This window comes from Cydia fagiglandana, chromosome 6, assembly GCF_963556715.1.
Source record: "Cydia fagiglandana chromosome 6, ilCydFagi1.1, whole genome shotgun sequence".
Lineage (NCBI taxonomy): Eukaryota > Metazoa > Arthropoda > Insecta > Lepidoptera > Tortricidae > Cydia > Cydia fagiglandana.
In genome coordinates this window covers 11,343,623-11,357,582 of record NC_085937.1, presented here as the reverse complement: position 1 = coordinate 11,357,582, position 13,960 = coordinate 11,343,623, and positions in this window count along the sequence as shown.

The window sequence follows — 13,960 nt, the reverse complement described above, 5'->3', positions numbered from 1 at the left end:
ACAGAGAGGCAACACGTCGAACGTGGTAGGCCCTCTGAAATTCTTATTCGAGAATAGAGCTTAGGCTTGCTCGTGGAACTGGAGTCAAGGTCGGCCGCCCTCGTTACGGGAGTTACAGCCCTCGCGCCTCCCTTCTTACGCAATCACTTCGTTGTGGGGTAAACATCGATATTTGTAGGGTCATCAAAAGTGGCCATGCTTATCATTAGATAGAAGACTTAGGTTGTGTAAATTATGGCCGAAAATAGCTACCATGAATACCACCGACGACGGCAATTAATTCATGCGTATAGGTTCGTACTGTTTGTACACATTTGTACAACGATAGAACTCGTGTTGTACATACACCTACTAAAGAAACTACCTAGTGGTCAGGGGAAAAAGTTACACAAAACAGTACATAACTAGAAAAAGTTTTAGACCATAATTCCCATATCTATAGCCCTTGCCTACGATTCATACGATAGACATATTATCATCTAGACATTCTTCATTTTATTGCATACTACAAACTTACTTTTAGCAGCTCAGTATATAGCTACCTGCTTATAAAAAAACTTTGACAAGGCACATTTTTATCTTTAATATTATATGATATACTTAAAGCAAAGCTTAAAGTAATATAATTATAAATTAATGTCATCGCATTGTCATACTAGTTTGTGCGCCAGTTATTGATGGATAATATGGCCTTCATTGAATTGACCTAATACTACTGAACTTATTAGGGCTATTATATCTTCGAAGGGCACAGTAATCATGTTTATTAAAAATTAAACATGTACATAAAGCTAGTTGTACGTATAGTCCAAGGCTCTATCGAGGTTTCCATACAAGGATGATGCCATCTGACAAGATAGGCACAGTGTCTGTCTGTATGTCAGTTGATTTTACCTAGAGACAATTTCGTTTTGGTGCATCTAAGTAGAAAGGTTTGGGTATTTCTCTTGTCATTGTAATGTTTTATGAAATTCGTTATTTAACCATAAGAAACCCTCATTTTGTAGGGTTTTTTCATAATTACATTTATTGACATAAATGAAATATTATTTTCTAGGTATTTTTTGTAGGCGCGCTTTTGAAAAAGTGTAGAGTACCGTAAACAGGGGTTATTTTTGACGAACCTGTATAATATATATACCTACGTAAAATACGTAATTAAAGTATATTAATCGTTTTTTTCTCTTCTTTCATCCTGCCAACTAAAAAAAATAGGATTACCTATGAAAAATTCTAATAAAACGGGTCCGTTAATATTGCTCTTGAGTGTACGTTCGTAATTTTGGATCTGTCATGCATATGAGCGTCAACGAGTCAACATTTTCTATACTTACTAAAATGTTTTACTCCATCATTTAAAATCAAATCCAATTCAGCAAACAGTCAGGAAATTCACGAATCTACCTAGATCATGATCACACAAAAAAAATCATAGAACACAAAAATTACGTTGTGAAGGCAGCTTTAATAACGTCCGCGTGAACAAAGCAATTTCTTATCACAAAGTAAACGCCTACGTTGTTACATAGTGACGGTAATTCGACCCCCTAGCAACCCTGAAATTCAAGCATGGTCAACGACCTCAGAGGAAATCTTCCAGGGACCCGACCTTGACCTTTCAGCGCGCACGCGCTGTGCCTCTTACCCAGTACCCTGACCCTGTTACAAAATGATCTGCTTATATACTCCGGTATTATGTAGCTTGTAGGGTTACCAGGCCGAAACATTAGGCCTGTACAAATATTTGTTTGGTCTGTAAGTAGTTTGCAATTTTGACTAATATTTTTATGTAATAACACTAATAACACTCGGTAAGTACTTCATTTTACAATGAACTGTTGTGTTGTGTAGTAGTAGTAGTAGTGGGTAGCACGACTAGCATGTAGTCGACGTCAAAGATATGTTTACACTTTTGCACCTTATTCCTTTGCAATAAAGCGAAAAATGTAAACATGTCGTCGACCTATAGGTTAAATACCTACAGATGCATTACAAATGACATTAAAATAATTTAACAAACTACACATTGAACTAACGATAACAAAGAATATAGGATACGTTTTCTTTGCTATTGAATAAACTAAAACCCAGATAGTAAGCACTAGTAAGCAGGATTGCCTACCGATTTTGAAAAAATCAGGACATATAGTTAATCTAAAAGCTAAGTACCGTGCCGCGTTTTGCAGCCATCGGCAACGGAGTCTGCACAGAAAATTAACAGAGTACCTAATGTTGTAATAAAAATTTATTCGATTGCGAGCCAGATCGTCTTTAGGTAGGTTATCTATAATTTTATAATATGAACACGAACTTAATAATATATTTTTGAATAAGTAAGGTTTAATTCGTAAAAGTCTAATTGTAATAAAATGTAATCTGATAAAATAAATTCACCTCGTGAAACGAGTTCAAAGGACATAAGTAGGTAGGTATTATCAGCAAGAGATTTAAGTTATTAGACGTATTAGTTCGAGTAATGCCATAATGTCGCCAATTTCTAATCCCCCCCAGCGCACTTTTAACCTTGACTACCTACTACATTGCGGTCCCCATACAACCATTTCCAGTCGCCGTTACGACGCGGTGTAGACACATCTTGTGTCGACACCGTCTGTTTCGGTCACAATTCCAGTCGCAGAGTCGTCGCCGTGTCGACACAGTTACCAGAAATGGGGAAGGGTCGACACATGACACAAAGTGACATAAAGTGTGGTCGCCGTGTGCACACATTGTTACTAGTTTGCGACTACTTTATGCCAAAATCATTCGTTCATTCGTTCATTTTGTTCCTGTCAAATGGAAACTGTCAGATGGAAAAATTGTTAAATAAAAATAATTGACATTAATACGCCATCTCTAAAACGGATTACAAGACGTAATTATATATTGTTTGCATTTATATTACAATAGGACTTAAATTATTATGGGGAATTATACTGCTCGAGTGATTTGATAAACTAAGTGTAATATAATCAACGCGCCACCACATTGTTTTAGTTTAGCCGGAAATGAAATTGTTTACTTCTCAGTGCCTGTGTTCATAAATATATTATTTGATGCATTTTTAGTACTTCGATGCGTATACTATACTTAAATAACAGAAATAACGCTTTACATACTACGAAACTTGTTAATTATGATGTATAAATATGGTTTAAGGCTGAGAAATATTGCAGTCACAAAGTAGTCGCAAATGTTTCGACTTTGTGTCGACTCTGTGTAGACACATGACACGCGCTGTCAAAAGTAATAACAAAGTTACTGGATTTGCAAAATGGCTCCTTGTGTTCATTTGTTTTCAGATATTCTCAAAGTGTAAAAATGCCGTGGTCAGAGATGGGACTTAATAGATTAACTGTTTATTCGACTAATTAATGGAATAAAAAAAGTTAATCCTCAAATTTTAATCACGATTAGTTTAGTCGACCTAACATAGATGGTCAATTTTGGAATCCAAAATGGCGGCCATGCACTGTGTCATAAAAGTCGTCATGGATGTCGTTTTATACGTTTTAGGGGGCCCCAATTTTGAAAATGATGACCATTTTGGAATCCAAAATGGCGGCCATGCACTATGTCATAAAAGTCGTCATGGGTGTCGTTTTATATGTTTTAGGAGGCGCAGATTTCAAAAATGATGACCATTTTGGATTCCAAGATGGCGGCCATGCACTATGTCATAAAAGTGGTCATGGATGTCGTTTTACAGGTTTTAGGGGCCCCGATTTAAAAAATGATGACCATTTTGAAATCCAAAATGGCGGCCATGCACTATGTCATAAAAGTCGTCATGGGTATCGTTTTATAGGTTTTAGGGGGCGCAGATTTCGAAAACGATGACCATTTTGGATTCCAAGATGGCGGCCATGCACTATGTCATAAAAGTCGTCATGGATGTCGTTTTATAGGTTTTAGGGGGCTCCGCTTTCGAAAATGATGACCATTTTGGAATCCAGAATGGCGGCCATGCACTATGTCATAAAAGTCGTCATGGGTGTCGTTTTATAGGTTTTGGGGGGCGCAGATTTCGAAAACGATAACCATTTTCGATTCCAAAATGGCCACCATGCACTATGTCATAAAAGTCGTCATGGATGTCGTTTTATAGGTTTTAGGGGGCCCCGATTTAGAAAATGATGACCATTTTGAAATCTAAAATGGCGGCCATGCACTATGTCATAAAAGTTGTCATGGGTGTCGTTTTATAGGTTTTAGGGGGCCCTGATTTCGAAAATGATGACCATTTTGGAATCCAAAATGGCGACCATGCAGTATGTCATAAAAGTCGTCATGGCTGTCGTTTTATAGGTTTTAGGGAGCGCAATTTCGAAAATATAACTATTTTGGAATCCAAGATGGCGGCCATGCACTATGTTAAAAGCCGACATGGATGTCGTTTTGTTGGTCATAGTCATCATTTTCGAAATCTGCTCTTCCTAACACATATAAATCAACATCTAGACGGCTTATATGACAAAGTGCACGGCAGACATCTTGGAATCCAAACTGGTCATCATTTTCAAAATCGGCATTTCCTAAAGCCTATAAAACGATATTCATGCCGACTTTTATGACAAAATACGTAGCCGCCATCTTGGATTATAAAATGATCATCTTTTTCGAATTCTGCACTCCCTAAAACCTATAAATCGACATCCGTGACGACGCAAGTTATCTTTATTTTCAGATCTAACAAATTGCTACAGAATACAAAGGACAAAAAAAGAAGCGAGGAGGTAATGAAACAAGCAAAAATACAGATGATTCCTCGACGCAATTGGATGCTTCTTAAATTGTGTCCAGATTTTTTTGTCATAAAAGTTTTTATTTTTCACATATTACTCTCACAAGTTCCGTGACATTTCGACCTTGTAATTTTTTAAGTAAATGTTTTTGTTTATCTATGAGGATCTCACTAGAATAATATAATCAAGGTATGTTTATATTTGATGATTGAAATAGTAACGCAAAAAAAATATATATTTGTGTCTTATATTCCTGCCGAAGACTTTTATTTTTCCTTTTCCTTCTACACAAGTTTGGTCAAGGAATAAGAATTTAGGGCTCTCAATTTTATTTTGACTTCTACAACAGTAAAGCTACGAGGCCATGTTTGGTATCGTTTTCGTATAAATTCGCAGTACCAAATTTAGTTATGGTATCACATTGACACCATTCCAAAGTAAAAACATATAAACTTACTTTCTTTTAAACTCCTCTTCACGCTTAAACTGCTGAACAGTTTTAATTTAAATTTAGTACACATATATTTTGAGTCCCAAGGCAGGACATAATAAGTTATCTCAAAAATCATCCTTTAAAGGTGTGAAATGAGGTGTAGGGGGGAATTCAGAATTGACTTCTTGAAGTTAATACTGTTTAAGTTTAGGTTTGAAGTCATGTTTTTTTAATAATTTTTAACTAAATCAAAGATGTAGACCATCCCAAATTTAATATAAATCGGTTTAGCGTTTATTGATTTCCCGTACAAATTTCCTCGCCACTTTTCACACCTTCAAAAGATGATTTTGGTTATAAGATCTATCCTATGTCCTGTTCCGGGACGCAAACTATTTCTATACCAAATTTCAACGAAATCGGTTCAGCGGTTAAGCGTCAAGAGGAGTTTAAAAAAAACCGGCCAAGTGCGAGTCGGACTCGCGTATTAAGGGTTCCGTACATTAAGTCCGACTCGCGCTTGACTGCACATTTCTAATAGGTTTTCCTGTCACCTATAGGTAAAGAACTATTTTGTGTATTCAGACGGACAGACATACAGACGCACGAGTGATCCTATAAGCTTTTTGCTTTTGAGTTACGGAACCCTAAAAAGATTTTTTTTAATTTTGTGGAATGGTGTCAATGTGATACCTTAAATAGATTCAGCAACCCAGATTTATACGAAAACGATACCATACACGGCCTAGCACCTTCACTGATGTAGATATATCAAGATAAAATTGAGAGCCCTAAATAAACTTTCAAGAGCGGATATCTCAAAAACTATTCAACATATCGAAAAAATTGACTGAATAAACTTGTAACAAATTAAATTAACTTTCATTTTGAATAAGTGGCCATGTCGCTAAGATGCATAGTTTCCGAGATATAATCGAAAAACCGGAAAATGGGACCTTCAAAGCCCCCTCTCTTCCCCCCGCTCAAGGGCTACGGCCGGGGAATTTTGATATGTTCACCTCCTAACTTGTCCAAACCAAGTTACAGAGTCAAAAATTGTGTTCCGAGCATTTCCCTCTACAACTTTTTGGAGCATTCGTTGGCTGACCTAAGTAGCTTATTGCATTTCTTTAAAAACTTTTCTGTAAAAGGTTGACGGGTTTTGGATGTTTATATGGTTTTGGTCGAATATTATCATTTGCATCGCCCATGATGACTTACTAGAATTACTTACGAGCACACGAGACACTAATAGTAGTTTGACAAACCTTGGTTTTCAAGAGGTATTTTATATTGACATTTGCTGTCACAAATTTGCTGTCAGATTTAGTCGCAAACCGCACGCAAAGTGCACACAAATGTGTCGACACCTTGTTACGGAAAAGTGTACACACGGCGACGACACTTTGTTTCGAAACAATTCTAGACACATTGTGTGGACTCTGTTACGACACATCTGACATTTAGTTACCACTTTGATGATTCTGCGACTGGAATGGTTATATGGGTCGTTAAGAGCCAACAGGAGTGGTCATTTCTCCATACAAACGTACTCCTCGTTTTCCTCCGTGGTTTTTGATGCTAGAGCAATAATTTTTTCAAAACAGATTAATATTGTCAATATCTGTGTCGGACCGTTTTGCTTATTTTGATATTTTTGTTTTTTAAGGCGCTAGAGCCCTTCAAAAATGGCCAATATGGCCTAATTGACTATGCCGCAATGAGAGACGTGGCATTCAAAACTGATATCAATTAGCCAAAAAAGCAAAACGGTCCGACACAGATAATTTCATAATCATTTAGATTTCCAAATTTGGTTACAATTGGTTAAGTTTTGGAGGAGGAAACAGAGGAGTACGAAACCTCGATTTTTGAGATTTTTACGCAGGATTTTTCGCCTCGTCCTTATCGCACTACATTTAGGTGCCGCTTCCGTTAGCGAGACGGGTATATTTACCTAAAATATTTAAAACTCAGCTCCTGTTTCGTCTTAAACTTAGAAGTCTGCACTAGTGATAGGTTTATTAGGACCAAATGCGCCATCTAGGGCTAATAGCCACACTAACTAGGAGTTAACCGTCAACACAGGGTTAAAATTGTACTGGTAAGTAACTCCGGGTTTAACCGGTTAACCCCGAGTTAGTGGCTAACCCTTGATGGAGCAAGTGACCCTTAACGTCATAATCACTTTAATGTTTCATAAATATTTCATATCTTAATACCTACCTTTAAACTGGCAATTCTTGTTTATTTATTTGTTTATATATTTCGTGGATCTCAGAAACGGCTCTAACGATTTCATTGAAATTTTCTACATAGGGGTTTTCGCGGTCGAAAAATTGATCTAGCCAGGTCTTATCTCTGGTAAAAGGCGCATTTTTGAGTTTTAATATATTTTCCGTGCAAAGCTCGGTCTCCCAGATATTTTTTTTAATTTAGCATTAGTCAAAATAGCTAAAGTCTCGGTGTAACACATTTAATAAAAATACAAATATACCTAGGTACATATTACATTTGGCTCTGCGTTGTCGGGTAAAAATTTTTTATATTTACACTATATAAAGTTAACGAATGATACCTGAAAACCTGATATTAAAGTATACAATCACTATCCCTAAGTACTTACCTAACTAGAAGATCTATATGATATTTAATGAAATTTATTAGTAAAATAAACAGGAAATTTATAGTCACCCTACAATTAGGCTACTCGTGTCGAACGTGTCGCGAGATTTACTACCAGGGTGAAGTTCGTTAACTCGGACTGGCCCAACGAAGATATTTCAGCTAGTAGATACCTAACTAGATAAGAAATGGAAAGGTTAAAGTTTAATTGTTTCATCCATGGCGAAATACTTTTACCCTTTAAAATACCTACGTACTGTAACCTAAGAGCGTTTACATTTCATGGCTCCTCTACACGATGGGCCAACGCTGACCACTCCAAAGGACGCATTTATGCGTTAGAGGGAGCAAGAGATATTGCTATCTCATTCTACCGCATGGCTGCGTCCCTTGGAGTGGCCGGCGCTGGCCCATCGTATAGAGGAGCCATCACATTGCCCGGTCCGATATCGGATGTCGCATGATCCTAGAAGAAAAGCATCTGCTACAGAGTGGTCTATGGCATCAAGTCCTACTAATTTGGTTTGGTTATCTTTAAACTATAAACATTTAACTAAATAAATAAACAGGTATAAAAATACGCTTTTTACTTAATGTTTATTTCTTTATGGTCGTAAGTACTTATCCGATGTAGGATCGCACAATGTGAAAACGCTCTAGTGGGTACATAATAAACGGTAAATACTGTTTTGAAGTGAACAGTCATGTTTTAAATAAAATAATTAAATAAAATAATGAACAATGGCCGCTATGTTAACGTATGTATTTATATTGTACTTACTAAGAATTTGAAAATAATCAACTTTACATCCGAGGTTTAGTGACATCTACAAGTACCTGTGGATAACAGAGCGTGAAACTCAAATTCAGAGGCTAAAAGTTGAGTTTTATAATGTAAGCTCTAACGATCTGCCTAACTCCCTCGTTAGATGGCGTAAAACATCAATGCGCGCGGGCAGCCTGTCGTTTCAACTAAGATGCCGCATATATATAAGTTTTAATATATATGTAGTATGTTTTTATTTACTCTTTAGATAACAGTCGAACGGTTAGCTTTATTAAGTCAATAGATAATATATGTAAGTACTAAGTAATAAAACAAATGGCTGAAATTCTTACGAGTAGTTAGCAGTAATAATATACATGAACTTATTCTTCCAAGACTATATAAAAAGTGTCCTCAAATTGGCTAATATGCGCGGGTGCTACTATATTAAGTAATAGGTAGGTACCTACTTAGGTATTATATTAACATTTTATAAACAAATGAAGAAAGGAAATGTTAGATTTTTCTTTAACTTATTTTTATATTAGAATACTGAAAACTGTTAAACCAATGAGGTCTCTTCTAATCATTAATAAGCCAGAGACAGCGACAGTCACGGGATTATTCCGTGTGGGTAGCTAAATATAGTTATGTTTAGTTCACCGAAGCATGCTGTACAGTATATTTATACCGAGAAGATATAAATAAACACTAGCCTGGCACACTATTTAACAAATAACATGATGACGCAGTAAGTGCGTAAAGCACTAGGCATACGTAAACGTAACAACAACCAAGGCTGTAACCGCGAAAATTTAAGTTCGCAAATTGCGTGAATTTTTCTCTGTCAGTCTAATTACGCCTCCATTGGAGTAAAAGAGAAATATCCCCGCAATTAGCGAATTCCGGTTTTCGCGGTAGCCCCTCAGTTCCCGAATTAAACCAACAAGAGTGCTCGTAAGACTCGCAAGTCATACGGCGCGATTCGGGAAATGAATTAGAGAGTCACTAGATATGAAATAGTAAAGATATGTGACGTTCCACTGCAAAAGGTACCATTGCCCCGGCTGAATATTGGAGCGGCGTTAAAAATAGCGTAAGCGCCAGCCGCCATAAGGTACCTTTTGCCTCGGAACGTCACATCTTTACTATTTCATATCTAGTGAATCTCTAATTCATTTCCCGAATTGCGCCGATAGGCAGATCATGAAACTCCCATGGGCATTTCTCAGGAGGGTCGTTTTTACGTGTCCGGGGCAGTAATTGATTGAATTTACTGTTCAATAAATCTGAATTAATTTAGGCATGATCTTCAGCTTATATTCTGTCTGGGACACTATCAAATTATTTATTTATTATTTATATAATACAAGAAAAAGAAATTCAAATGCCAAAAATGATGTTCGGTGGGCGTGTCCCGCACTCAGATTTTATGAAACAAAAAATTATTACTCAAGATGGGGCATTAGATCGGAGTTATTATGGGTATTCACGCATAGGGTATTAGTTAGCTTATCATATTCTTTATATCACAATAATGTGTTTGCTCAACACATTGAATAAAACCAAATTTACGATGTGTCCCGGGCTAGTGACTGATATCGGTGTAATTTGCAAAACATGTACGTCAGTACTCCTTCAAAGTTGTAGACCAGGAACTCAGTGTCTCAAACATAGTATGCTTGAGTTGTGCCTTAACCGTTGAATAAAGTAGAGGTACAGTCACAGTACAATAAAGTGATTTTTTAAACGTTTCTCCGTCCTTCGCTGGGTTTGGTCCTATGTTTTTTTGAGATCGGTGGTGCAATTTACTCCGAAAGTTTTAGTGCAATTATCGTTATGTAAGTGATTAAGAAGTCATCGAAAGTACGTAAATCCACCATTATTACATCTCCTCTGTATCGTTCATGCTATTTCTGTAATTGCTAAAAAGCGATTAATTTTGATATCGCTGGTGTTGATTTCCCTGGTTTCGGTGGATTTTTTGACCACCGATATCAAAAAAGTGATCACTGAATTCAAATCCTGCTTTGTAAACTAGTTTGTTGTACTAATTTACGTTGTACAAACGTAAAATTATGTTTGTAAGTAAATTATGTCATAGTAGGTACACAAAATCACTAGTTCACTATGAGTAGTTTTTTAAATCAGACGTATAGACCCAATGTTTCTTTCTCTGTCTTGATATTCTTTTCCAACCAATTAAGTAAATTATGTTCGTTGTCCTCTGTATCACCGGAGGCCCTAAACCTCGATACCTTTAAACATGTCAGCCATGTTAAATAAATGTAGTCAATTAGATCCCACTTCTTTTAAAATAACTTGTGTATATAAGTACTATGCAAGGTGAACCCAAGGGACAGGATGTACTGAACAAGGGATTAAAAATAAAATAGCATTCTAATGTCGAGATCGCTTCAAAAGCACTGAGCCTACCTACTGATCGTATTTCTAAAGGATAGCCATAGACACAAATTGAACACAGCAAATGTTTTAACAATCCTCAATGTCTTATGTCTTTGTCAACAACTTTGTTACAATTTAGCTCAAGTGTTTGAGGGTGCTGGAGATTATAATTAATTGGTAGTTGGATCTTCAAGCATTACTCGACTACTTCAAATATTATAGTTTTAAATTGATGGAGTTCACGCTTTTAAACTCTTTTATTAAAAAAATACTTGTTTTCCGTATTGCATCACATTGCTTTATAAGTACATTAAATATTTAATGAGCATTGAACACCACTCAAGAGTGTATTGTTTATCGGGTGCAGGTAACATAAGTTTTTTTTAGATGCGTGTGCGGTCGAATTGCGTGAAACAAACATCTTCTCCTTCATGGATATAATAATGCAATGAATAAATGATTATAATGTGCGAATTTGTGGTCGACAATGTCGACATGTCTGAAACTCGTTTCAGGACCACACATCACCCTATTATATGAGGCCAGTCATATAGTGTGGGATATCTTCTAGAGATGTAGATTTACAAGCCGTAATTTGGTTATTTTAAAATCTTGAGTCTATATCTATCAAATTTATGTAAGCTTTCGAGATCATTAGCCTTGTTACATCGCTTATCAACAAATAGGATTGAAAAATATGATTAAAATAGTTATATAATTGAGATATAAAACCTAAATGTGATTTTGGTGTAAGCATTATTGAATTCGGTGACGCAAATTGATTTCAGTGCCTGCACATGATTTCGGTGTTTTTTAAATCTCAAATATCTTGAAAACTATAAGGTTCTAATGGAGGCCTCCACTACCAATATTTTTTATATTAAGGGTAGATTTTAGGAAATAAACTCGCATATTATATAAGTTAAAAAAAATTTTGGCACCGAAGTCAGGCACCGAATGTCATCTCTGAGAATCGCCCCCATATACCTATCCTAATTGTAATTTGCAATGACAAAGTGTTGCAATGTCATCATTAATGACAAATTTCTATGAAATTATGATGTTTATAATGAGTCCCCCGCACTTTGATCTATTCAAGTAGGTGCAATGTTACCTAGACGGTCTCTTTTTACTGTTAAAACTTGTATTCATATAACCATTTAACGGGAGAGACTGAAAAAATCTCAAGACACAGAACAAAAAAACACAAAAAGATGATGTAATATTATAGGCTATTCTTTTTTGAGACCGTTGTCCCATAAAAGGGAGAAATAATATAAGTATAAATAAGCCCCAAGGAACAAACAGGCCAATTCGAACGTTTACGCTACGTCTTACGTAGGCGAACAACGCGCGAACGCGGCGCGGCGCGGCGCGGCGAAAGCGGCCGCCGCCGCGCCGCGCCGCGCCGCGCCGCCTGACATTCGCGTGCAAATCGCGCCGCACCGCGTTCGCAACGAGATCGCTTACGTAGGACACTTCTATGGGCATCAAAGGATTGATTTCGCCGCGCCGCGCCGCGCCGCGTTCGCGCGTTGTTCGCCTACGTAAGACGTAGCGTTACACTCTAAACGTTAGAGCACTGTCGTTAGCGCAAATTCTTAATTCGAATTCATTTTCATTTTCGTATCTAATACGCTGGTGGACTATGTGCCAAAACTTTACATTCATCCATGCCAATTACACATACACACACATCACTTTACATCACATCGCCCTTGGTAATGAACATTTTCAGAAACACCTGATACGATAATTGGTTCCGATAGTTCTAAAACATACTGAACTTGTGCCAAAAATGACCTTCATGTGTTTTGGCAGACTTGCTGAATTATTAGATTATGAACATTAACATACGCTTGCTACTTTTACAAGGCTACACCTAAATGGTCAATATACAGTCGCCATCAGATATATCGGGGCGGCCAAGGCGCTCACAAATATCTGAACACGCCTCTATTATCAACGCGTTAGAGTCCGTGTTCAGATATTGTGAACACCTTGGCCAGTCTGATATATCTGATGGCGACTGTACGTATACGTATTAAAATATCATTATGGAATCAAAAAAATATCTGTGTATGTCGTTTCGTTTATAAAATAAAGTAAAATCGATAAAATAGCAGTGTGTGCTATCAAAATCGTTGCAGACTTATCTTGGTCTAATTCTAGTAGTCCAATTAGTTGTTTTTTTTAGTTGTTTGGGGTTATTATTTGACTTAGCACCTTGGCTTTAAACTTTAAACATATCAGTTGCTACCGCATGGCACGCAACATGTAAAAGGGATAGTTAATATTTTAATTTAACTTTTTTAATGTCGCTCTTCTTCTTTTTTTAAGTTTTCTTTATTATCATAACGAGTTTCTTAAGGTTTGGTTTAAATATTCGATAACATTCTATTTCCTGAGTACAAACGTATATAAATATGCGCGGTATTTTTGAGCATAACAACAATTTAACAACATCAACAACAACTTCACACACAATACCAATATTGTTACAAATACAGAGATTATCTTTATCCTTTCGAGTTTCGTTTCAGTTTCACACTTTCACTTAGAGGTTGCTACAACATACGTGTGCTACGTGCTACGCCGCGCCGTAGCACTACCGGTTTCAAAATTACACAAACTATACGGCCTGATTCTAATTTTACGAGTAATGAACGTCAAAAATTAGATTTTGATGCAATAGGGATCGGATCTGTCACCGTAAAAAGTGATGTTTTTGGTTGAACAATTTTAATTAGAGAACATAGAGTCGCAAAGTAATATATGTATATAAATTTTGGGTTTTTTCCTCATGTTGGCAGGTATATTTAACTTTTAAGAGATGATTTTGAATGATAATATTTAGAAGCGATCATCTGGATTTGATTTGTAATGTTTTACACTTAATATTTTCCTCGCATTTATAAGGAAAAATCCTGGTACTTATCAGACCTTTTTGCTTGCCAGCTAAGGATTTATCAGAGTGGCATTTTT